The sequence below is a fragment of the Mastigoproctus giganteus genome, chromosome 3 (assembly GCF_048544385.1).
Source record: "Mastigoproctus giganteus isolate SK-2022 chromosome 3, ASM4854438v1, whole genome shotgun sequence".
NCBI lineage: Eukaryota > Metazoa > Arthropoda > Arachnida > Uropygi > Thelyphonidae > Mastigoproctus > Mastigoproctus giganteus.
In genome coordinates this window covers 220,174,514-220,199,258 of record NC_143577.1, presented here as the reverse complement: position 1 = coordinate 220,199,258, position 24,745 = coordinate 220,174,514, and the positions used below count along the sequence as shown (strand labels likewise).

Sequence of the window (24,745 nt, the reverse complement as noted above, 5' to 3'; positions counted from 1 at the left end):
AGATAGCATAAAGCAGCCTACTTTTTTCGTGATGTATCTTACCGAGTACAATAATCGATGGACTACTCGGAACTGCACTGTACAATGGTGATCACGATCATCTGGCCTCACATCCTTAAATTACTTCGTGTGGAATGATATAAAATTTAGAGTTTATTCCACTCGTATTACTACGCAAGGCGAACTGAGAAACTGCATTTTGGAAGCTGCTGAAACCATTATGAATAGTCGTGAAACAATGACTTGCCAGAAAATAGTTGATTCCTGTAGCGCGAATACTACATTGAACTGAAAGAGATAGTTTTGGACAGTTATTTTAAATGTTTTCCTTTTAGAGGTTTCATTCGGCTTCTTTTTATATTTCATAATTTATGATTAATTTTAACATCTTGGAAATAAGACTTTTGAGACATGTTTAAAGGAACTTTTCTTATTTTTAGCTGTAGAATATGCTCCTACAGTTCGTGAAATTTTGAAACATTATATAAACATTTTTGTCCTTGTTTTCAGGTCCTGAAGCGATTCCGAGATTAAGGCAGACATATTTTGGAACATCGAAGGCTTTTAAAATCACCCTAGCCTGTCAGAAAGATGGAACTGACTACCAGAGAAATTAAATATATATTTTTTGGAAACTCTCTAATTGCAAGTACTGATATATTCTAGGACTCAGGTGTCCTATTTCGATTTGACCTTCACCCCTCTTCCCATGTTGATCATAATATCTCAAACTTCCAAACTACGTGGATTAATTAAGCGTTCTTCCTCGATTTTCAAAAGTGATAAAGTAATAATTGTTCACTAAAAGCAGCTCATATTTCCCATTTTTGATTATTGTGATATTATTTGGTCCCAACAACAGGAATATGTTTCTCACAGACTTAAGAGAATTCTTATGCTTCGAAATCACCTTGTCCTTCATCGTCGAAACTATGGAGCTCTTTGTCGTTGCTTCAGAATCGTTCCTCTTCACTCCAGACGACAACTCCATGGGTTTCTTTTTGTCGACAATGTCATAAACTCTATTATCGGTTCTCCATCTCTTATTGAACAAATAAGAGATGGAGAAACAAACTAATTTCTCAGTGCCTGTCCCTCGTACTCAACACTTACTTGTAAGTCATCTGTTCCGTTTTCTTCAGGTATGGAATAATCACGATATTCTAAAAGATATTTTTTGGTTAAATGCCTAAGAGTATGAAGGAACTTGTTTATGCAGGGGTAATGAACATACATCATTTCTACTACCAAGGTAGTTTTAACGCATCGTTTTAATTATATATCATATTTGAATACCTTCACAACGAGTTTCCATGGCATTGCAGTACCTCGAATAAGTAACACTTCACCTATGGAGAAGACTAATGTTACTTATTCCGCCGAGAATAAGTAACATTAATCTTCTCTATAGGGAAAGTGTTACTTATTCGAGGTAGTGCAATACCATGGCAACTGGTTATGAAGGTATTCACAATATGAGAGATAATTAAAACGATGCATTAAAACTACCTTGGTAGTAGAAATTATGTGTGCATCACCCATCGATAAACAAACTCCTTCAATCACAATATTTATTTTACACTTAAACCGTCTATGTATAAGAAACTGCTCTTTTATTCTGTTTTGTTAATCCAAATTTTGTATTACTAGTTTTGTATTGATTAATATTGTTTTGTATTGACTCTCTGTAATTCTCAGCGTTCTTACCATTATCTGGGGTCTACGTGCCTTGTGGGTGAGAAGTTTGTAAATTAATAAATATCCATATTTGATCGTTTTCTACATCATTGTTACTTTTAACATCCTACTTTGTGTTAATATTCTGATCTATTTTAAGATTCTAAATTATAATTAAGATTATCTTTACAATTGATCTGTAAATGATCTGTATTTGGAAAGTAAACTTCCGCCTTTACATCTTACTTCATTGTCTTTGAAGTTAAAGGATATTAAGATGTTTAGTTTGTCTCTACGTATAATAAATATTATTATTATTAACACTAAAAAATGTTATCTATATTAGTTCCTAGACTAGTATCTGTTCGGAAGCAATAAATAAAAGTATACCTTTAGTTAAAATATAGAGACTTCTTCACTATAATAAAAAGTAATTGCAAGAAGAGCTAAATATTTCTGCTGAAAGAACCACTCCCACTTTAAACCTTCACTTTTAACCGCATTAGTCAACCAGCTCAGTCATATGTAACATCATTCTTTATGTTCAAAGAGGATTTTAATTATGCTTTCACGAGAGACATGCAAAATACAAAAGAACCGAGAAAAAAATGCTAAGTAAAGAATATAAATTACTATTACTTTCACTTCTACCACATGTAAGATGCTGATAATGACATCCAAATGAATTTTCATTTTTATTTCATGTCCAAGCTAATGAACTCCTTTCCTACTTCTTTTATACACCGACAGAGCTAGTTTAGTAACACGTTCATTAAAAATTTAACGAACAGTTTGGTCCATTAGTAGAAACATCAAAAGAACATTTTCTATAAATCAAATAATATTACACATGCACAATTAATATATTCTTAAAGCATAAAGAGGGTATGAAAATATATAATCTTCAGATCTTTCTGCAGGTGGGTTACTTTTCTCACAATGATATCAAGAGATTAGTAAGAATAAATTATAAATTTCTTTAATGATTACCTCTGGAAATTATCCCAGAATATAATATATGAGAATAACGGCTTGATTATTTAAAATCTTTATCTCTATACAAGCGCAGATATAGGCGATAAAAAAAGTCACGCAACTCAAAGCAGAATTTTCCATCACAGATCAGCGCTAAGCATTCATAAATCGCAACATGCCCTGACTAGCTACTTAATTTGCACTACGAGTTAATAGCACACTGGCGTGAATTGCTCCTCAGACATAACTGGTATGGTGTCAACAAAGAGTCGAAGAGGTGGTTGTTGTGGGATTTCAGAAGCATCAGCGACTTAGACCATATTGTGCCATATATATTATGTCAGTAAATTACGTATTCTGTAGTTGTTTTGCCTGTTTTCCGGACGGAAAACATGAGTTTCAAAGGATTAAAAAATCATACAACCCATGCCTGTGACAGAAAAGTCCATAAAAATTCCTCGCGTCATTGCTGGGTTTTGAACCCAGGCCATTTCCACGAGTTGTGGAGAGGTGGCGTTATGCACTGCGCTACCGAGAGGGCTCTCGAACAGGACCCGAGGAATACTGGATCATTTATTCATGTAACAAAACTGTCCTCATTTCCAGGAGTGACGTTGGAGGATTGTGCTGACGAACATTTCTATCCAGTTCATTCCATAAATGCTCGATGGGGTTGAAATTAGCAGGCTGAAATAGCCAGACCACATATAGATACTTTAATATTTCCTCCTGTTCTTCAAAGCACTCTTTCGTACATTTGGCACGGTGGACAGTTGCATTCTTCAAATAGGCCTCTGTGGTTGGGAAAGTTCTGGCTCATAATAAATTCAATGGAATACACCAACCGTATATGATTCAAACTTTATTAACATAAATTAAAATAGAATAGCAAAATAAAATAAGAGAGGATGAAATTTTGATGTGAAAATAAAATATACTGACCACTGTAGAGTTAAAAGCGATAAAATCCAAAAGCGATTTCTATCCAGCTTTCAAACACGACCACCTCCTTTATCAAGTGAAATTTGACTGTCATGGCATCCTCAAATAACATCAGCAGGATCACGGCTCAAGGCACGTGTTACTGTAGGGGAATTATCCTCCACACGTGCATGAAGACCGAAAATGGTTTGGGAACGTGTCAAAATTCATCCCGTCCAAGGATTACGGTTTCAGAGAGGGGATGAATACGGACTCCTCTATCTGTACTGATGTTATTATGTTCCGAAGAACAAATCCGCAAGCTCTCTAACCATTTCCGGTTCCAATACCTATGCGAACGATCAACCATTACGGCATCGTGTGGAGAAATTTGGTGGTTCTCCTCCCAGAAGTGTTCAGCTACAGCAGATTTCCCACAGTCTGTCTTTACTGCGCTAATATGTTCCCCCATACGATCTTTAAACCTGCGTACTCTCTCTCCAACATAGCACCCCTCACAGTCCGGACATTTGATCTCATATATAATCCCACTTGTACCCTCATTAGGTACAGGATCTTTTATCTTTGACACGACTGTGTGCAATCTCCTTCCCTGTACAGCACACAGCGTGTCTGACAGGTGCATAATATTCTAGAGATTTGCTCAATTAAGCCCGGATAGTAGGAAATACATGCGGTAACAGCAGATGAGAACGCCTCTCTACGCCCGTATTCAACTTCTCGAATATGCTAGTCCAAGATCTTCTGGGGGTAGCCGCACCTTCGGAGATCCCCTGCGAGACGTTTAATCTCCATTCTATCCTCGAAGGTGCTGAAATCCCCAGCCCTATCCTCCCAGAAGTGTGGCTGAACACTTCTGGGAAGAGAACCACTTCAAATTTCTCCAGGCCATTTTCGGTCTTCATGCAAGTGAGGAGATTCCATGCTCCTAAGTAACACGTGCCGTGATCCTGCTGATGTCATTTAAAGACGTGCCGTGACAGTCACGTTTCACTGTTGATAAAGGAGGCGGTCGTGTTTGAAAGCTTGAAAGTAATATTTTAAAAATATTACTTTCAATTTTATATACTTTAATTCTACAGTTGTCAGTGTATTTTTTTTACATCAAAATTTTATCCTCTCTTATTTTATTATTTAATTTTTTTATTCTATTTTAATGTATGTTAATAAACTTTGAGTCATATACTGTTGGTGTATTCCACTGCAGTTATTATGACATGGTTGCATTGTTATCTTGAAAGTACCCGTGTCCACAGAGCTAAATATGCAACACCTGCCGGCATAATCGATCGGTGTGGCGCCTCCGTAGCCAGGTGGGCAGGAGCAGCAGTGCGTAGCACACGCTTCTTGATTAGACCGGGGTTCGAGCCCGTGACCACCAAATACGGAGGATGAGGAAATGGTCAGGGAATGACCACCGCATATCCCCGGAGCAATATGGTCTTAGTTGCTAATGCTCCTAAAAGCCAAATAACAACAACATAATTGATCGGCAATAGTTCAGATATGCTCTGACCGTTCACGGTTCCTATCCAATGGAATTAGTAGTCCCAGAGTATGCTATGAAACCATTCCCCACACATTTACACCTCCTTCAGTAGTCTGTACTGTTCGGTACACAACTGGATGGTTCCAGTGCCTCATATGGTTTCCTTCAAAATTTCCGTTGAAAAGGGTAAATTGGCACTCATCGGAACCGCGAAATATCGTCAGTCCTGTTGCATCCATCCGTTGCGCACCCGGCACCAACACAGCAGCATTTTCCAGCTGGCATCCGAGATCAGTAGCTTCCTGAAAGTCTCCTTGGCTTTCCAAACTATAAAGGAATCATACAACGTACATTTTTTCTAGGGTTGTTCACATGGCTGGTGCAGATACTGATGGCTTGTAATATTCCCGCATTAAATGCAGACAATAACTGTTACTGTCATTTGGTGAAGATTATAGTTGATATTCCACTCCGGGCTTCTAGTACCTCGTCTCATCACCTTATATTTTTGCCTGCAGTAGTCCATTGACGGATTTTTTTCCGGCGTTTATTCATTCCTTAAATACTCGAGAAGCAGTAATGTTGAAAGCTCGAAAAGTGCAGCTGTCACCTCTGCTTTAGCACCCGCTAAAAGCGCACCAATATCATATCGCTTTGGTAGTCTGTGAGATCCTATCCGTTCCCACAATTCCAGAGAACTGATCTGAGCACTAGTCGGATCACAAAGCTTTATAGCGCTTTCCTGAACATGTCACACACCATATGACCTCTTCGATTTACATATTATTGCATAAATTGCTGCATACAGCCCAAACTACCATGGTCCTAATAAAGTGGCTGGAAAGTGTATGTAGCAACACTGCAAATAGAGCCGACCGGGCTAGCCGAGTGGGTAAAGTGCCTGCCCGGCAACCCAAAGGTCGCGGGTTCGATTCCCGCCTCGGGCTTGGATCAAAGTACTGCAAAAACCTTGGGAGGTGCAATATGGCCACAGAAGCCGATGCGCCAACAACTACCAAATCAAAAAAAAAAAAAAAAAACTGCAAATAGGGTTCAGCGCATAACCTTGACGAAGTCCGCAGTCTGCATCAGTTTTGTGTGACTCTTTGATCGGAAGGAGGAATTTCTGGCAAAGTAGACAATCTACTTTGGTCCTACTAAGCCAGTTCAAATACACAAGTATTTGTCCACTGGCTGGCTGACTGCATGTTGAGAGGACTGCAAAATCAGGAATAACGCGAGGGGGAAGAGGAGAAAGGCTCTAACTCCGTCCACCCGTGAACTACAGACTGTATTGAAGAGTCATTTAAAGATTTCTCCTGTCTCTGACAGAACTTCTGAAATTAAAAATAACTTTGTCACAAACGTAAGGACAGTTTATGTTCAATGAACATTATTTTAATTATATGTACTCTAGAATGCAATTAGGCTATCATTTTCGGATTCTTGTGAGCATAATAAATATGCCGCTAGTTGATAGCTTTTGTGATGCAGGTGGTATCAACGACGAGAAACGTTCTGGCCGATCTACTGGAATTCTTATAAAAATGGCCCAAGTTTGCTACAAACGCCACGAAAAATCGCTGTAAAATCTTACCCAACAATACTGAAGCAGCAGTAGTATGGAAGTGTGAGCGAAATGGAGATAAAAAATGGGGAGGGGGTGAGTAGGAGGGCTCTAACTCGTCCACCAGAAAAGCAGGTTGATCAGATGTGTTTAGATTTAGATTTTATAATAAGGTAACCAAAGCCTATGAAGTGCCAGTGCACATTCGGTGAACTGCAAGTATTCTTGGTCAGCCTGCCTATTTTGCAGGACGAAAACCTCAGTTTCCGGGACATCATTATGCACTTTGTAAATGTTGTATCTGTTTTTTTTTTTTTTTTTTTTCTCTATATTGCTGATCATTTTCGATTTTCAAGCCATTAAACGACAAATTCTCTTTTTATTATAAGGACTATCAATTATGAACATCAATGTGATATGTTAGTAAATCAAGGTTTTTAGTACACATTCTTTCACATTGCCCAATTCCAGATTTAGATAGTTTTGGATTCTGGCACACATATTTTAAGTGGCCATAAAAATATGGTGGGATAGGGGTTGGTACAAATAGTAATTATGTTGTTACAGGGCCCTGAAGCAACTGTGTGTTACACCTTGGTAAATCCTGCGTTTACCTTGGCAGTACGAAGTGCACGGATATCATTTTTCTCAGCATCTTATTGTGTGCAATTACTTATTCATTCAAAATTTGATATTTCACTGTAAGCAACTGAATCTGCTAAAGCCACCAAGTTAAAATTCCAGTTCTAGTCAAAGAGCAAAGAAGAAAGAGAAAAAAAAAGGAAGACTGACTATTTTTTTCAAAAAATTAAGTGCACACATATCTTCTTGCGGAAATATTCCTTTTCCTAAAAAAATTGAGCTTCCATGAAGCCCATAAAAAGTTTGTTCAATTATTAATCGGACATGTCCACATTAATCGGATTCAAGTCCTAAGCCGTTTAAACATTCAGCAGACCCAAGTTAAGAATAAATAAATTTTCTGTTTATAACTCTATGATGGCCATATAAAGTCAAAAGAATGTACAAGATAGCAAATACCAAATACAAAAACATTACCGTATTTACCAAAACGTGGACTTAAATCATGGTCAACTCAAACACGTGTGCTAGTGATATTGCATCCGCGCATTAACAACTCAGCTACATCAGGCCCACTAAGTATGTGTAAGACGTAAAATCTTACAAATGTATTATTTTATAGAAAAGTGAGATTAATTTAAAGTAAAACTTATAATAATGCAATATGGGGGAGCGAAACCTTACAAGTCAAGAATATTACTAAGATCACTCGCAAGGGATTAAATTAGACAACGTCTATACAAGGGGAGCGGTAAGCTGAAAGGCTATTAGCAACCTGGGTACACTTCGACTCCCAGCACACAGACAAACCAAAACAATAGAAACGAGTAGCAACTGCAGTTAGTAATAGGTGTTAACTCTGGAAAACAATGGTGCGGTGGACCATGGTACTGTCGGGACATTTCTTGATCGGTGACACCTGGAGAAGAGACAGGAAGAAAATACGGGACAAATTATGGAATTAGAGTTAAGACTGGCGTCTGGCTGTCGGTGATGGCAAGTTTTGTAGATCGTGTGAAATTTGTCTGCTAAAGTATAACTATAAGCGGCTAACTTCAAAGGTACAGATAGCCTGAGAAATTTTACAAATTTCTTAAAATAAGAAGTTAGATCGAGCAATAAGGAGTCAGCTTGAGAAAATAAAACGGGCAAATAAGAACAGAGTGAATGTTGATAAAATGAGAAAGATTAGTTACGACTCAGAACAAGGACGAGCCTGACACATAGGGGCGGTACGTAATTCAGATGAAAAAGGGAGTGAAAGGGGGAAGAAAGTTGACAAAGTTGAGATTCTTGTCGGTGTTTCTGAAAATGGGATAGTCAGGGACAAAGTTGAGATTCTTGTCGGTGTTTCTGAAAATGGGATAGTCAATGACAAAGTTGAGATTATTATTATTATTATTAATATCAATTTATTTCCGAAGAAATGTCCTTTTACAGCTATGCAGCTAGAGGACATGAGTTATATACAGAGAAAAAACATAAAATACAGACATATGCATTGCATACAGAGCCAGATACAATATACGGCCTTAAACAGCCACTGGTGAAGATACAAAAACATAAAGTTATAACAAATACAAAAACAAAGTTACAACAAGTACAAAAACATAAAGTTACAACAAATAAAAGTGCATCCGGATACATCGAAGCGTGGATATTGCGGTATCACAGAGAGTCCACCTAGAGCATGACTAAGGCATACATGTCTGCAAGAATGGAAGATCTGTAGGTTCTGTCCTTGCAAAGTTTCTCAGCGTCTATGGCTAATCTGTTAAATATTTGGAAGGAGTTGTGTGGAAACATGTTGTCCAAGGAGGACGTGCTACGCAGCTTCGATCTGTATGGGGAGGTGTTGGACTGGCATCTTCTCCTGTCGGACGGTCTGTCGATGATATCCCAAATATCGGGTGACCTCAGTTTTCCGGATAGAAGCTGAGAGAGGGTAAGAAGGTTCCTAGAGATGATGTGATACCTCCAAGGAAGCGTATTAAGATTGGTGACCAGAACAGATTTTGAGATTGTAGGTGTTAGCCCGGCAACCCTATTTAGCCATTTCAAGATCCAGAATTCCAGGGAGAGGAACCTGGCTTGGTATGATGAGGGTGCTGAGGACCATATAGTCGAGGCATATAATGGAATTGGGAAAATACAACGAAGAATGTATTTGATGATAAGGTCCGGGTTATGGAAGTTGGAGATCTCTTGTTTTACTACCCATAAAGCCGAATATGTTTTCGTTCGAGTGGCATTAAAGTGAGGCAAGAAGGTAAGGTCTTTGTCCCAGATGATACCCAAATCTTTATGTTGGGTGACTTTTTTAACTGGAGAATTCGCAATAATGATGTCCACATCGTTGGTATTTTTCTTCTTGGTGATAGAGAGTTGTGCAGTTTTCTCTTTATTAATGGAGAGCCCAATCGCATGAAGGTAGTTTTCCAGTTCATGTAGCTGTCGGTTGGAGCTCACAGTAATAGACTGGAGAGACTGGAGGCATTTTGTGATGACGAAGAACTTAATATCATCTGCATAGGTGGTAAAATTAGTACGGTTTGATAGGAAGGGTTCTAAAGATGCGGCGAAGAGGGCGGCAGAGAGAACGCCCCCTTGGGGGAGCCCTCTGGAGCAGAGAATGTGGTGATTATGGTTTTGATTTCTGATCCATAGGATCCTGGACTGAAGGAGTTTCCTAAGGAGAACTAAGATGTTGCCAGAGATTTTGAAATAGTTGCACAGTATGGTACATAATGCATGGGTGGACAGATTGTCAAAGGCCGCCTTAATGTCGAGAAACACAATATCCAGTTGCTCTTTGTTGCTTAAGGTACTTTCAATTCTGAACAGTGTGTCCAAGAGGTTGGTGATCGTGGAACGTCCAGGTAGTACACTATGGAGGTATGGAGGTTTGTGGCCGAACATGTGATGGATGAGAGCAGGAAGTATGGCTTTTTCCAAGATTTTGAGAAAAGTGCATCCTACAGAAATTGGTCTGTAATCATTAGGCAATTTTGGGTTAGACTTTTTTGGAACTGGAGAAACATAATATGTGTTCCAGATAGCAGGGTAAACTCCTGTTACGAGGACGGAATTGAATGCATCAAGCAAGAGATCAATGATATATACACTGCACAGTTTAACCATGAAAATAGGGAATCCATCCGGGCCAGTGGTAGACTTGTTGGGAAGACTGTTGATGACCTCAGTAAGGCGTTCCTTTGTGATGGCTATTTTATCCAGTGATGTCTGGTTAGCTGGTGGATTAACCCTAATAAAGGGGTTTGGGGCAGATAGGGGCTTAGTTGCGAGCGAGTTGGCGCCTCCGTAGCCAGGTGGGCAGGAGCAGCAGTGCGTAGCACACGCTTCTTGATTTAGACCGGAGTTCGAGCCCGTGACCACCAAATACGGAGGATGCGGAAAGGTCAGGGAATGACCACCGCATATCCCCGGAGCAATATGGCCTTAGTTGCTAATGCTCCTAAAAACCAAATAACAAACAAACAAACAAACAGCGAGCGAGTTAGCCCATGCAAGGAAGGTGTCAGTGGACATGGGGGACTGTTGATTCTTGTTGGTGAAGATTCTTTTCCCAAGTTTCATTCTGTGTGCAATCCAGTCATTCTGCGCCTTCCTCCGAATGCGTAGGAAGCGTGCCCGATGTTTTTTATAGAGTTGGTAGTCGGCTAGATCCCGTGTTTTTTGCCATTTCCTGTATAGTTTCTGTTTCATGATGAAGGCGAGTTTTGCGTCGCTGGTAAACCAGTTCTTGGTCCTGGGAGACAGGCGTACAGATTTGGAGGCCCCTTCACAGGCGATGTCTTTTAACAAGTTTGCTAAATTGGTAAGCGTTTGATCAGGATGGCTAGCAGCATTTTTTTTCCAGTCTGTAGCTTTTAGTCTTTGTAGGATGATTTGAGGTTGCATATATTTTAATGAGAAGATCTTGAGTTGGGATTCTTTATGGTCATGTTGTTCAAGTTGTTGGGGAGAACATAGACATTCACTATCAAAGGAAATTGGGAGGTGATCTGATGCAAACTTAAAAATCGGCGTTGTGAGAGTAAGATGGTCAAGGTTATGAAAGAAGAGGTCTAGGTTTTGATGTCGTCTTGTAGGTTGCGTATGGGTTAGTCTAAGGCCTAGAGATGAGAAGGAGCGTACGACGTCCTTCAAAGCAGCTTCGTGTCTTGGGGAGGGCATGTTGAAATCTCCTAAAACAAAGGTGAGCATGTGAGGCTTGAGGTGGGTTATAATCCAGGTAGTTAGCTCATCCCTTGTGTCGGGATTATGGTCAGGAGGTAAATATACCGCTACAACTTGAGTTCTCACATCTTTAACTGTAAAAATTGCAGAAATGGCTTCAAATGCAGGGGAGTCGCTGAGTTGTGCACACACAAGGTGATGGATGTCTTTGTAAATGATGGAGACGCCACCTCCACGTTTGTGGTCCCTGCCGATGCAAACATTTTTGTAATGGTGAGGAGTGGCCAAGTGGGTGAGTTGTCTTCCATGGTTAAGCCAAGTTTCCTGGATACAGATGAAATCATATTCGTCGAGCAGGAGGAGAGATTGCAGAGGGGCCAATTTGTTAACAATGCTGCGCACATTTTGCGAGAAGACCCTGATTGTGTGGCATGGATGGAGGTTTTTTGGAATAGATGATTGCTATTGTAGAGGACGAGTAAGCAGGGATTGCTGAGGGGATGGCCTTTTTTCGTCAGAGAAAGGTCTGATAAGTATGCCTGGAGGCCAGAAGTCGGGATCCAGAACTTTTTCGTAGGCAGAGGGTGAACATCTTACTAGAAATGAGGCGTAGCCAGTTTGCCTAGTTTTAAGCTGTTTTACTTCGATGCGGACATTGTGCTCCACACGAAACATTCTCTTTATGGAATCGGGGCTTGTTGAGGGTCCAAACCGGGAGACAAATATCTTGGTTCTGGGCAAAGCGACAGAGATGTCATATTTCTCTGCGAGCGTCTGTTTACTAGGGTGAGTCTTTGATAATCGCTTGTTGGCTAATGTTGTTGGAATTCTTTGGTTGCCTTCTAGTGGGGGAGAAAATGGGGCGGGGCTCTTGCTTCTCGAAACACATCTCTGGTCAGCGATTCTCGGTTCAGTAGCTTGGTCATGTCTGTCGTGTGGTTCAATATGATCATTTCTTTCGTGAAACAAAGTCAACTTATTAGTGTGGTTCACTACACGGGTGGCTTTGTTTACTTCCTGTGGACGTTTGTCGCTTTTCTTCTTCTGATCCCGATTCTCAAGTGATTTAAGGAACTTGCAGTAATCTGATTTGATTCTTGTCGGTGTTTGTCGAAATGGGTTAAAAAAGTGACTGAGTAGGAAAGACACAGAACCCCGAGTTGAGTTTGTGTGGGTGTTGATGGAAATAAGTTAGGACGGACACTTGAGTTATTTCGTCAGTGTAAGTAAAAATGAGTTAGTAACATGGACAGTTGAGTGTTTGGTCGTGGTAGAAAAAATGAGTTGGTAATAATTGACAGTTGAGTTTTTTGTCGTGTTAGAAATTATGGAGTGTAAGGAGAATAAGCCTGTCCGTCATTGGAAGGCAAGAGCAGTGGCCGTATGCTATAGTCTAATCCACATCGGAAGAAAGTCAAGGGTAGTGACCCGAATGCAACGAGCGCTGTGAAATATTTCTTAATTTAATAAGAAGTTCTTAATAGGTGGAGCAGAGTAGCGAGGGTGGCACCCTATGAGCTATCTCCTTGTGGATGAGCTGTAAAAAGTGGAGTAGAGAAGTAGAGAAGTGTGAGATGCCCTGTGAGTTTTCTTTTTGTGAATAAGTTTTAATAAGGTGGAGAGAGAAGGAGCGAAAATGCGGAATTAGTAGCTCGATGAGTAGGAAGGAAGCAGCGAATGGAAGGTAGCCCGAATAAGGTGGAGAAAGGACGCCAGTCCTATGCAGCCAAGAGTTCCTGAAAATTATCTGTAGCAGATTCAGGTGAAGCAGATGAAGGAGGTCCTCAGAGAGCCAAAAATGGAAGGTTGAAACCTCCCCGGAAAGGAAAGAAAAAAGATAGAAGTAGGTGAGAATATAGTAAGTACTGTAAGTTAACAAGGATTGTTAGTGAAACAGTATAGTGATTAATTAAAAAAAAAGGGGTAGCACTAGAAGTAAAATGATAGATAAATTATCTCTGAAATAAATTATATATATACTAACAGAGTTATTATGTTAAAAAAGATTATTGTAAAATGCAAGGGAAACGAAGGATGAGTAATAGATTAAATTGTTGTTCAAATGATTATAATGTGTTAGAAGGGTAGTAAGGTTTATATGAGAAGTTTTGATTATGTTTTAAGGACAGATAATTGAACTATATAAGAAACTTTGAATGTTTTAAGGATAGATAATTGAATTTTATGAGAAACTATGAATATGTTTGGAGGATAGATAATTAAATATAGTGTTTGTATTGATGAAGAATTGTTGGTTCATCTGAAAGACTAATAACAAATAGAGACTTTAAGAAAGTTAAGATTGGTCTTCAGTGTATTGTAACAGAATGGTGAGAACACAGAGTATAATGATGAAAGTAGCATATTGATTGTCAATATAAGAAACACAGTTGTATCCAGGAGTAAGTGAAATAGGTATGGTGAAGGTGTATAAGTGTTAGGAGTTAGTTAGGGCAAGAAGAATGAATCAGTGTTTTCATATAATGGTCAACTTAGATTAGCTAGTGAAGGGAAACAGGGATAAGAATAATATATGCAAGGTATCCTTGATTTAACTTTGTATGCCTATTACAGGTTTTTTTTTTAATTCAACTGTATATTATGTTGTATATATATATGTAAATAAACTTTGTTGTTTATTAATTTGTGAGTTTGTTATTCCTGAACACTCAGCCTTTCCGAAGGGAATTATACATAATTGAGAAGTTCCCTTATATCTGGAATTCTCCTGTGAAGCAAAGTCAGATGTGTACGTGGGGGTGTAAGAAATAGAGGTCTATATAGTTATAAGGGAACAGAACAAATAAGGAATATTTAATAAAGAATTATTATTATCAATATTCAAAAAAATTAAACTAATAAATTTTTATTTCCCCCCCCCCTCACATATGCTTAAAACAACAGCGAAACCGTACATATGTGAATAAATCTTGAAATATATATGTATATTTGGTGTCTTAAAGCGCACAAGGAAGCCTTACTTGCTGGAATACAACAACACAGCTTTCAATTTATATCACCATCCCTACCGACGACATGTAAACAGATGGATTGTGTCGGAAATAAGAAATATTTCAACTCTTAAATTAGAGGTTTCGCTGCGTTTATCATCCTCGACTTTTGTTCTTCAGAACAAATTCTAAAGGGAGGACCCAGTTTCAATAGGTGCTTTTCGGTACCGGAACTGTACGTGACACACCACCGTATCCACTTCGTCTATGTCAGCAGCCTGCAATCGCTGCACGCACGCGATGTTGCCAATAAGACAACCATTGTCAACGTGCACTTGCGTTCTGTGCGCTTACCTCGCTACCCAACATGTTCCATCTCACACTTGTCATATCTCACTGCTCAGCAACTTTCAAGCTACAGGAAAGGAAAGATCAAACTACTCCTGCTTATCACTTTCTTGGACGGTGGGGGAGGAGAGGGGCGAGTGAATATCTTTCGCTAGCAATAACAATAGGGAAAAGCATTCATCAAACGATATAACATAACGACGGTTGCCCAAAATACGATTTTGAAACAGAATTAATAAACGAAATATAAAGGAATTACTACTGTATGGCCAGTGCAATTTCTGCAATACTGTTTAATTCCATCTCATTGTACTAAGATATAGAAATGTAGCATGATTAGTCAAAATTTGAAAAATGTTTTGTAATTTAATTCTGAACATAAGAATTATCAATATTTAAATTTAATTTTATGATAAATAAATATAAAGCATTCAAAAAGTTATTGTATTAACTTATTACATATACTGGTTATTGCATTCCACTAATTTAACATAATTACAAGTACAGTATTCGTTCTTACTACAAGTTAATCATTTTATATGCGAACACATTAAAATGCAAATAACCACGTAAAAGAGTGCTGAAGAGATTAAATTTACAAGAAACATTCTTTATTCTGTGCCGAAAACCTGTAAAACTGCAAATGCGTATGCGCAGTGCGAGCAGCACATAAAGATGGTGTTCAGCACAGAGAAGCTGTTGTTATTGTATTCGGGTTTTTGGCTCATCAACGACTAAGGCCATATTGCTCCGTGTAAACTGTCTCTAAATTGCGTGTGTTCTGTGGTCAATTTTCTGCTTGCTAGACGAAAAACCTGAGTTTCCGAGAGAAAAAAACCATACTACCCCCGCCTGAGCACAACTAACTCAGCCACGTTGTGAAATATGTCCATAAAAATTCCTCACGTCAAAGATGGGACTGGAACTCAGGTCTTTTCCACCCGGTGTAGGGAGGACGGCATTCTATTAACTGTACTACACACGAGGACCACCTAAGAGCAGAGCGCGAATTCATGGTGGAACATTATCTTAAAACAACTCAACATTCTGTAGGCAATTTCGAAGCCGTAAGGAACCATTAACCATTAAATTCTGCGACAAGGAAATTGGTGAAAAGGTTCAAGGGGAGTGGATAATAATGTTGTAAGTCGCGTTTGCACATCGGCTGTTGTGATTGAGAAATATTTACACAAGTTAGAGAGAGCCTTGTGGCCAGTCCGCAGAAGTGACTATGGTTAAAACCGTTCCATTAAAACTTATACACTGAAAACTGTTTCCGTACCAAGTGCATGTCATGCAGTAACTTTTGCCACTACACTGTGAATGATTCCGGGAAAAAGTGGATGAAAACCCTCATATGTTAGACTGGACTTTCTTCCCATGAGGCCTTATTTCGTCTGGCTGGATATGCAAACTCTCAGAATACTCATCTATTTTGTATATGGAAAATCTCCGTACAGCACATAAAACTTCCCTGTGAAGACTGGCTTGTGATGTGCAATAACCGGCTGCAAGATTGCTGTACCTTTTCAGAAAAACCAAAACACCCACTCGTACATTAACGTTATCCATGAATTTCTGGGACACCACACTGAGGAGGGTATTGTTAAAGCATAATTTCAGCAAGATAGCTTAGCCTTCTTTCTGTGGAGCTATGCCAAACGCAATGCCTACAACAATAATCCACACACTCGGAAGAACTGAAAAGTAACATACCCAACGTTACTCTCGACACATTTTGGGAAGTTTTTTCAAATATTCTATGTCGTGCAGGTTATTGCCATGATGATCATTTTCAAAATTTTTGTGAAAAATTAAGTACCGTAAACCAAGACAACTTTGTGACACCTACGCCGCGTGACTTATTTTTGATTTTGCCGGGCATTCTGCAATCCGTCAGAGGCAAAATTACCCCCAGCATTTTTACAGTTATTGCTTCCATCAGTTCGAACTGTTAAAACTACTAGCACAACCTTCAAGCGGCCTAGTGCAGCCATTGTGGGTGTCGCTTGTGAATATCATTTTCAGGAAGCTGTTGAAAGTTTGTTTTGATACAGAAAAACTCCAAGTGCAGTGGATATGAAAGTAAGTTTATTTTGATATATTGTTTTGTGATAATTTTGTAAAAAGTAAATTTTAAATAAGTGTTTATTTACTTTATTTTTCGTGAAAATAAGTAGAACGTAAACGTATGGAGTACAACATTTTGACAGTTAATGGCGGTGTCACAAAGTTGCACCATGATATTTCAACACTTTTGCTTTTATTTTATTTTACTATATTTATAATAATTTATCTGTTTTATAGTATAAAATGTCCGGAAAATGCAGAAGGATAGTTGGGTCACGTCAATACCGAAATTATACTGATGCTACGCTGACAGAGACCCTTAATAAAATTAAATCAAATAAAATATCCTTACGGAAAGCAGTTGAAAAGTAAGTTTCAAGTAGTTTGTATCAGTATTCTGTTTTAAAATTAGAAAAATAATTTAAAACTACCGTTATTAATAATTTTACACTACGTAATTAATAATTTTACACTACGTAATTAATAATTTTACACTACGTAATTAATAATTTTATACTAATAAATAATTTTATTTTTTAGGTATGGGATACATAGAAACACCCTATGGTTAAAGCTGAAAGGGAAACGTGATGCCACCCCAGGACATCCAACTGTTTTTAGTGAAACTGAGGAACAGGCTTTCGTTTCTCATTGTATTGTGATGTCAAATTATGGTTTTCCTCTGACAAGATTCGACCTGAGGTGCATAGTGAAATCTTATCTGGACCGCGTGGGCCGTACAGTGCTTATTTTTAGAAATAATTTTCCACGAGTTGATTGGCAAAACTCCTTCATGGGTCGCCATAAAATTCTTACCCAAAGATTTGCTCAAAATATATCAATTGCAAGAGCAGCAGTTGATGAGGATATTGTTAATATTTTTTTGACCACTTGCAAGCAGAACTTGATGGAGTTCCAAGTGCAAATATTTGGAACTACGACGAGACGAACCTCGTAGACGACCAAAGTAACTCTTGCAAAGTAATCACAAAAAGAGGTACAAAATACCCTGAAAAAATTAGGAACTCCACAAAAGCTTGCACTTCCATAATGTTTTGTGGGAATGCAGATGGCCAGCTTGCTCCACTTTATGTGAACTACAAGTCCAAGCATTTGTGGAATACATAGACTGAAGTTGATCCTGCAGATGCAAGATATAACTGCACTCCTTCTGGATGGTTTGACTACAATACGTTCGAGGACTTCTTCACCAATTTAATGCTTCCTATTCTGAGAAGACAAGAGGGACCCAAAGTGTTAATTGGTGATAATTTGAGCTCGCATCTGAACATTGAAGTTATTCGACAGTGTGAGGAACACAACATTCGATTTATAGCACTGCCGCCGAATGCTACACACTTGCTGCAGCCGTTAGATGTTGCGTTCTTCGGCCACTGAAGAGAAATTGGAAGGCCATTTTAACTGAATGGAAGGAGTCGGTTGTTGGAACCAGGAGCGTCACGATACCTAAGCAGGAATTTCCAGCTTTGCTTAATAAGCTGGTAGAAAAGATCGAGGAGAATAGGGGAAAGAATCCAAGTTCCGGATTCAGAAAATGTGGGATTTATCCCCTAAATAGAGAAGAGGTCCTGAATCGGCTATGCAGTTGTGTTCAGGAAAAAGAAACCGAAACAATTCGACAGAATGTAAGTGACAGCTTCGTAGAGCACCTTGTTCGAAAGAAGACTGAAGTGACTGAAAAAAGGCAAACGAAAAAGAGAAGGGTTAATGTCCCACCAGGCAAAAACATATCAGAGTTGGATCTGCAGAGTTCGTCAGAAATGAATATTCCTGCGCTGCTCGAAACCACCGCAAATAATCCGAAGAACTTAGGTCGTAAAATTTGCAAACTCGAAACTTCTGATGTATAGTACAGTGTATACGGAATCAGATGACAACTGGGAAGAAGAATCTGAGTCTGAAGTCCAGCACACACACACCTGACATCGTGCCCTTCATTGAAGAAGATAAAGTTATTGAAAGCTATGTTGTTGTAACTTATGAGGAAAAGTATTATCCGGGAACAATAACTAAAATTAGTAAGAAAGGGACACTAATCAATGCAATGGAACCAGCAGGTAAACACTGGAGATGGCCTGCGGAAAAAGAAAATTTGGTACGAAGGCAAGGAGATTGTATGTAAAATAAATGCTCCTAAGCAGAGGGGGAAGCGAGCAATTTTTCATGTTCCAGAAATAACCCAGTTGTTTTCAACGTAATGAGTAATGAAATGTACCAACTGCTTTGAAGGGTTTCTTTTTGTTGTGTTTAGTAAAGTTTCTACCCTATGTTCTATAAAAAAATGTTTGTGCTGAAGTACTGTAAGCTAACATATTAATAAAATGCATTCATGACATTGTTCCATCGAAAATACTGAATGATTTGCTTCCGTTTATCCTTTAATTGTCCTAAATTAGTCATTTATAGGTGCAACACTATAACAGATGTTGAAATACAAAGGAGTGATAGCAGAATGTTGGTTGTCACAAAGTTGTCCTACAAAGGAGTGTAACATTGTGACACCTAATTTCTCAAATTCTAATTGTTCTAATGCAAATTTGTAAATAAACGTAATGGTATTTAGAAAATGAGAGGTAATTATACCCATAATCATAATCGGAATATCATTTCGTTTATACTTACATGTATTTATTTTTAGAAAACAGAAAAAAAGTGTCATAAAGTTGTCCTGGTTTACGGTAACGTTAGAGAATAAAAAAAAGGCCCTTAGTTGTTAATTTAAAGTCTATAAACACTCCTTTACCTGAAGTTATTGGCATTTTCATCGGATGGCTGTTGTATGGTTTTAAGCGCATCAGCAACTTAGACCATATTGCGCCGTGTGTATTATGTCTGTAAATTGCGTGTTCTGTGGTCAATTTTCTGTATAATGAATGAAAAACCCAAGTTTCCGGGAGGGGAAAGAAACTATGCTACCCTAGCCTGAGATTGACTAACCCAGAGACGTTATGAAAAAGGACCATAAAAATTCCTCGCTTCATCAACAGGATTCGAAATGAGGTCATTTCCACCTGGTGTGGAGAGGATGATGATTATACCGACTGTGCTACCCTCGAAGGCCCTATATTACGAAGGCAAAGGTATTCTGCACAATTTATATTGCTGAATTTTGTTCACTAACTACAATAAATTCAAGATATTATCCACCAATACTCATGTTCTATATATTAAGTTTTGAGCAACTATGCATTAAAATATGTTGTTTCCCTCCTAAGTAAAATATAAAATTCCTCTACTTAAATGTGTAAATACATAAAAGCATTTTTATTTTTTTCTATTTAATTCTTTCTATGCAAAAATTCTTCCATGGATTCCAGTACGTATGAAACCATGGCGACCATCGAAGGTCACAGACATTTGTGTATGGTATCACTGAAAGAAATCACAATGATATTACTTCAAAGTGATGTCTTCCCAGATCTCAAATCCCTTTACTCTTAATAATTACAATTACTCTTAATAATTACTCTTGTGTTTTCTTATCCACGGCCTCCTACAAGTCGTTGTCTTGTGCTTTTTAAATATATAAATCAGGATTCTAACTAGTAGTTGGAGCTTTTTTTCTTGCCTATTTTCCTAGACTTAATTATCCATTTTCGAAACTAATTACTACACGCGAAATCAAAACATTCCTCAATACGAGTATTTGGGGATAATTCACCACTGGAAATGGCCCTCAATATAAAAAGAAGTTGGTAATACTTTTTACACGGAATTAGCAGAATACAATTTAAAGCCAGATTCACTGATAAACTTAAACAAGTTTTACGCAAGTGGTTAACATTTTAGGCTCGTTAGCATATAGCAGGGGTCGGAAACCTGCGGCTCTTGGAGCATGTGACTGTGGCTCTTTAACTTTTGGACCACATGAAGCACAATTGAAAATGGAGTCAGAGGACTTAAAAATCAATGACATGTGGAGTGCAAGACTAAAATGCCTTAAAACTGAAATTGAGGATTTGGAAAGGCAAAAGGCTGCCCTTGCAATTCTACACAAATGGACGCCGATAGATGTTTAATTTTAAAAAGCAAGACCAAATTGTGTTCGATGCGTGGTGTAGCTTACCGGACACGTATATAAATTTGAAAATATTTGCAATTGGACTTCTCTCAGTTTTTGGTTCCACGAATTTCTGCGGGCAAATATTTTCGAACATGAACTTTATTAAAAATAAATCAAGAAACCGTCCGAACAATAGGAGTCTCTCAGCATGCTTAAAGATGAAAATTACGGCATACTTTCCTGACGTTGAGAGACGCTCAAGAAGTTCAGCAGCAAAAGTCACATTAATTAGAAATAATATTAATAAATAATATTTCAAAAAATATATTTTTTTAATAAAACACGTTCCCACTCTATTCCATTTCTTAAAAAACTCTCCATCTCCCCCAGCTTGAGCTGAAGTGCGGCTCTTCGGATTCTCTTTTTTTTTTTTTTAATTATATCAAAAATGGCTCTTCACTCAAAAAGGTTGCCGACTCTGGCATATAGCGATAATTTGGTTTATAACAAAAATAAAAGTTGGAAAAAAAACTTTTTATGTGTGAACTGAGAACGTTTCGTTTCTGTGCATTCACTGCATTGCCCAGTCACTCCTCCAAACAGTTCACGGCAACTAACACCTATTTATCGTTTCCACTAATTTAATGTCAGCAGCAGAATATTTCATCATAACTTCGTCTCACTTAGAAAATGAACGCCAAGCGAATGTCGTAAGTGAAAAGTCATCTATTGCCTATAGGTAGCGTCGAGTTTCTCATCGAAGTTGGATTAGCATTAAGGATTTCGAAACAAAAGAGAGAAGTTCAACGGGACAGAATAGTTAGGCAACTCTCACGCGACGCGATGTTTTCTTGAGAAAAATCTAAATCGCGTCGCTCGAGTGAGGAGTAAGCTTTATTGGAAAGGCAATAATTCTCATTTCGACTTGGCTCACCTCTTATGTTTGGTTTGTTCTGGTTAGGGTTTAATGAGGTTTGAACCGTTATTCGTCATTCCGGTTCGATATAGATATAGATGTATTGCTTAGATATATCTTCTTCGTAATTACGAATTAATAATTATTACTGTTCTTCATAATACGAATAATGGTGTTACCTTAATTTTTTTTCACCATGAACATGTGGCTAGCATGAGCTAAGATTTATGAACAACTATTGATTTCATTCAAAAACGTAATAATCATTTTGAGCTATAAATCGCACTAGATTCGATGAAATGAAACAGATCACGCTCTCTAATGAACTTTTTTTTTCAGCTTGCAGAACCTGGCAGCATGACGAGAACAGTGACCATTTCCTAATCAACAACATGAACCAAAAAACAACAGAAACGATAGCCACATGGATAGTGTGGCTTGTAATCTTAACAGTTATCAGGGCTGGACGACTCGGGTGCCCAACTCGCATCGTTATCCGGCCATGCTTATGCCAAGAGAAGTCCAAAGGCTTAGATATATCTTGTGAGAATGCCAGGCTGGACCAGCTTCGTGAAGCATTGGAGAATATCGCCCAAACCAAACAGGGTGTTTGGTATTTGAAGCTACGAAACAGCATGTTAACTACTATTCCTTCCTTTCTCCTTGATGGACTATATATACGTCATCTGATTGCGCTCCACAATAACATCACTAGCATTGACGATAGTGCATTTGCTGGACTGGGAGATCAAATGGAATCTTTGGACTTGGCGCAAAATTCCCTAGATACGGTCCCAAGCAGAGCTTTAGAGACTCTCTCCTCCTTAGTATCTCTCAACCTAAACTATAACAAAATACAGATCATTCACGCTGAAGCCTTCAAAGGACTTATCTCCCTCCTCCGGCTTTCGCTCTATGGAAATATGATAACTTTCATAGACAATCGAGCATTTGTAGGTGTTGGTGGAAATCTCACGCGGATAAACCTCGGTGCCAACCTCCTCACAACAGTCCCTTCAAAAGCACTCAGGAACCTTACAGTACTTCAACGCCTCCAACTTCACGAAAACAAGATTGCAACAATACTTCCTGATGAGTTTGAGGGAATGGGAGAAAGTCTGGATCTACTGGATCTTGCCTCAAATCAGATCGAAGAGCTGCCAGAAAAGTCATTTACTCATCTTCGAATGTTGAATTCTCTAGATCTAGAGAGTAACCGAATCTATAGTATTCAGCCTCAGGCTTTCGAAGGAACAGAAGGTAAGAAAGGTTTTGTCTGGTATATTACAAGTATTAACAATAATGTATTATAGATTGAGAATAATAATCGATGTACAGTTCATATACAGCATATTACATATATCCACAGAATACATAATACAGTAGTAAGAGATTTTCTTGACAGTATTCATAAATTCCGAAAAATAAACAGCACTCAATATTAAACATTAACTATATTTATTCTTTTCCACGAGTTCTCATTAGGACCCGCAAAACAATATATCATACTGGGCCTGGCCACGTTACTAGGACCACAGATGTTTTGGCTATCTGCAACAATGTATACAAAATTATGTAAACCGAAAAGGGTCCGGTGGTGTGTGACTCACTATAGCCCAAATCAGTTCATCATCAATAGCAAACGAACAAGAGGTCACAAGCTTCTAAAAAGAGGTACAGTTGTCGTTATGAGTCAGTATTATAGTGGCTAAAATGATGCAAGGAAACAAATGTTTTCTGTATCTGCCAAAAAAAAAAAAAAAAAAAAACTCTCACTCACTCACTCACAGGCCTTCACCGTTGTGGCTATCCAATAACACTTCGAAGTTTATCAAATTTTTCTTCCTCCCAGCAACTGCCGTGGCAGTTGCTGGGAGGAAGAAAAATTTGAGGTTGAGGAAGGAAGATCTAAAACACGATGCCAAAAGTACACTTTATGATGTACAGCCGTCTGTTACCTCTCAAAATTTTATATTCATGATCCCTGGTTCTTATTTCTCATACCAGTGAAAACATAATTCCTTTGTTCATTTTACTGATTCACATCAGGTCCTTATCAGGTATACCCTCTCCCCAAGATGTCTAGTTGTCAAGCTTTGCAGTTTACACCTTCTAAGCCGTTCTTCATTGGATATCGATTAACACTCTTCACAAATTAGGTTGCCCTTCTTTCAACACTTTCCAGACGTTCTATGTTTTTCTTTAAGTGTGGTCCTTAGAACTAACACAATATTCTAAATGCGAACTGGCCATTGTCTTACATAAAAGTACAATGACAACATTTTCCCTACCTTGCAAAAAGTCCTACATATCATAGACACCGTGTACCTTCTTATCCGGTTGTTTACACTACACGAAAATTTTGATGTCCGATGGAATCGTAATCACTAAGTCGTTTTCGTCCTGGACCACTCTTAAATCCATCCCCTAGCTTGTAAGAAACTCCTGAATTTCTGTTCCCTAAGTGAAAAGCCTAACATTTAAAAGCATTAAACTGCAGTTGCCATTTCTCTGAAAAATGGCAATTGCAGTTTAATGCTTCTAAGGAAAGGCTTGAATGCAAGCCATGTGAGTTCCGATTTACATGAAACACTGGAGAATATCGCCCAGTGAATCCATCTTGTGTACCGAAAATACACAACAGGATCAATATGTTGGAGGTGGAATAGTGCCGGCATGTTTACGTAATGTACCCTTATTCCCCTTAATTTCAATGGAAGGCGCCGTGAACACCAGAGGATATATGAACGTCGTTGAGGATCAGGTACACACGGCAGTATTGCATATTTATCTCTACAGATTGGGGATGCTTTCAAGGTGAAAATGCAACTGACACAACTCCAAATGTTTGAAAGAGTGGTTCGACACAAGGAACACTTCACACATCTTTTTTGGCCATCCCAAATCCACTGAGCATCTGTAGAATGAACTGGAAAGGCATGTTCATCAACACAACCCACGATTAACTTTTTATTACTGAAATAGTTCAATATTCTTCTTGTCA

The 24,745-nt window shown here is 38.5% G+C and overlaps 1 protein-coding gene and 1 pseudogene across 2 annotated transcripts in view; one reads left to right on the top strand and one right to left on the bottom strand.

Annotated features, from left to right (window-relative positions):
- LOC150088739 (tectonic-2-like) overlaps positions 1 to 24,745 on the bottom strand; it is a 351,050-nt gene that overhangs the window by 207,002 nt on the left and 119,303 nt on the right. The window lies entirely within an intron of this gene.
- The window catches only part of LOC150088740 (uncharacterized), a 165,521-nt pseudogene that overhangs the window by 98,073 nt on the left and 42,703 nt on the right, over positions 1 to 24,745 (top strand). Inside the window, exon 2 of the transcript XR_016546741.1 lies at positions 22,088 to 23,001. The product of XR_016546741.1 is annotated as an uncharacterized LOC150088740 (transcript). The remainder of the gene's footprint in view (positions 1 to 22,087; positions 23,002 to 24,745) is intronic.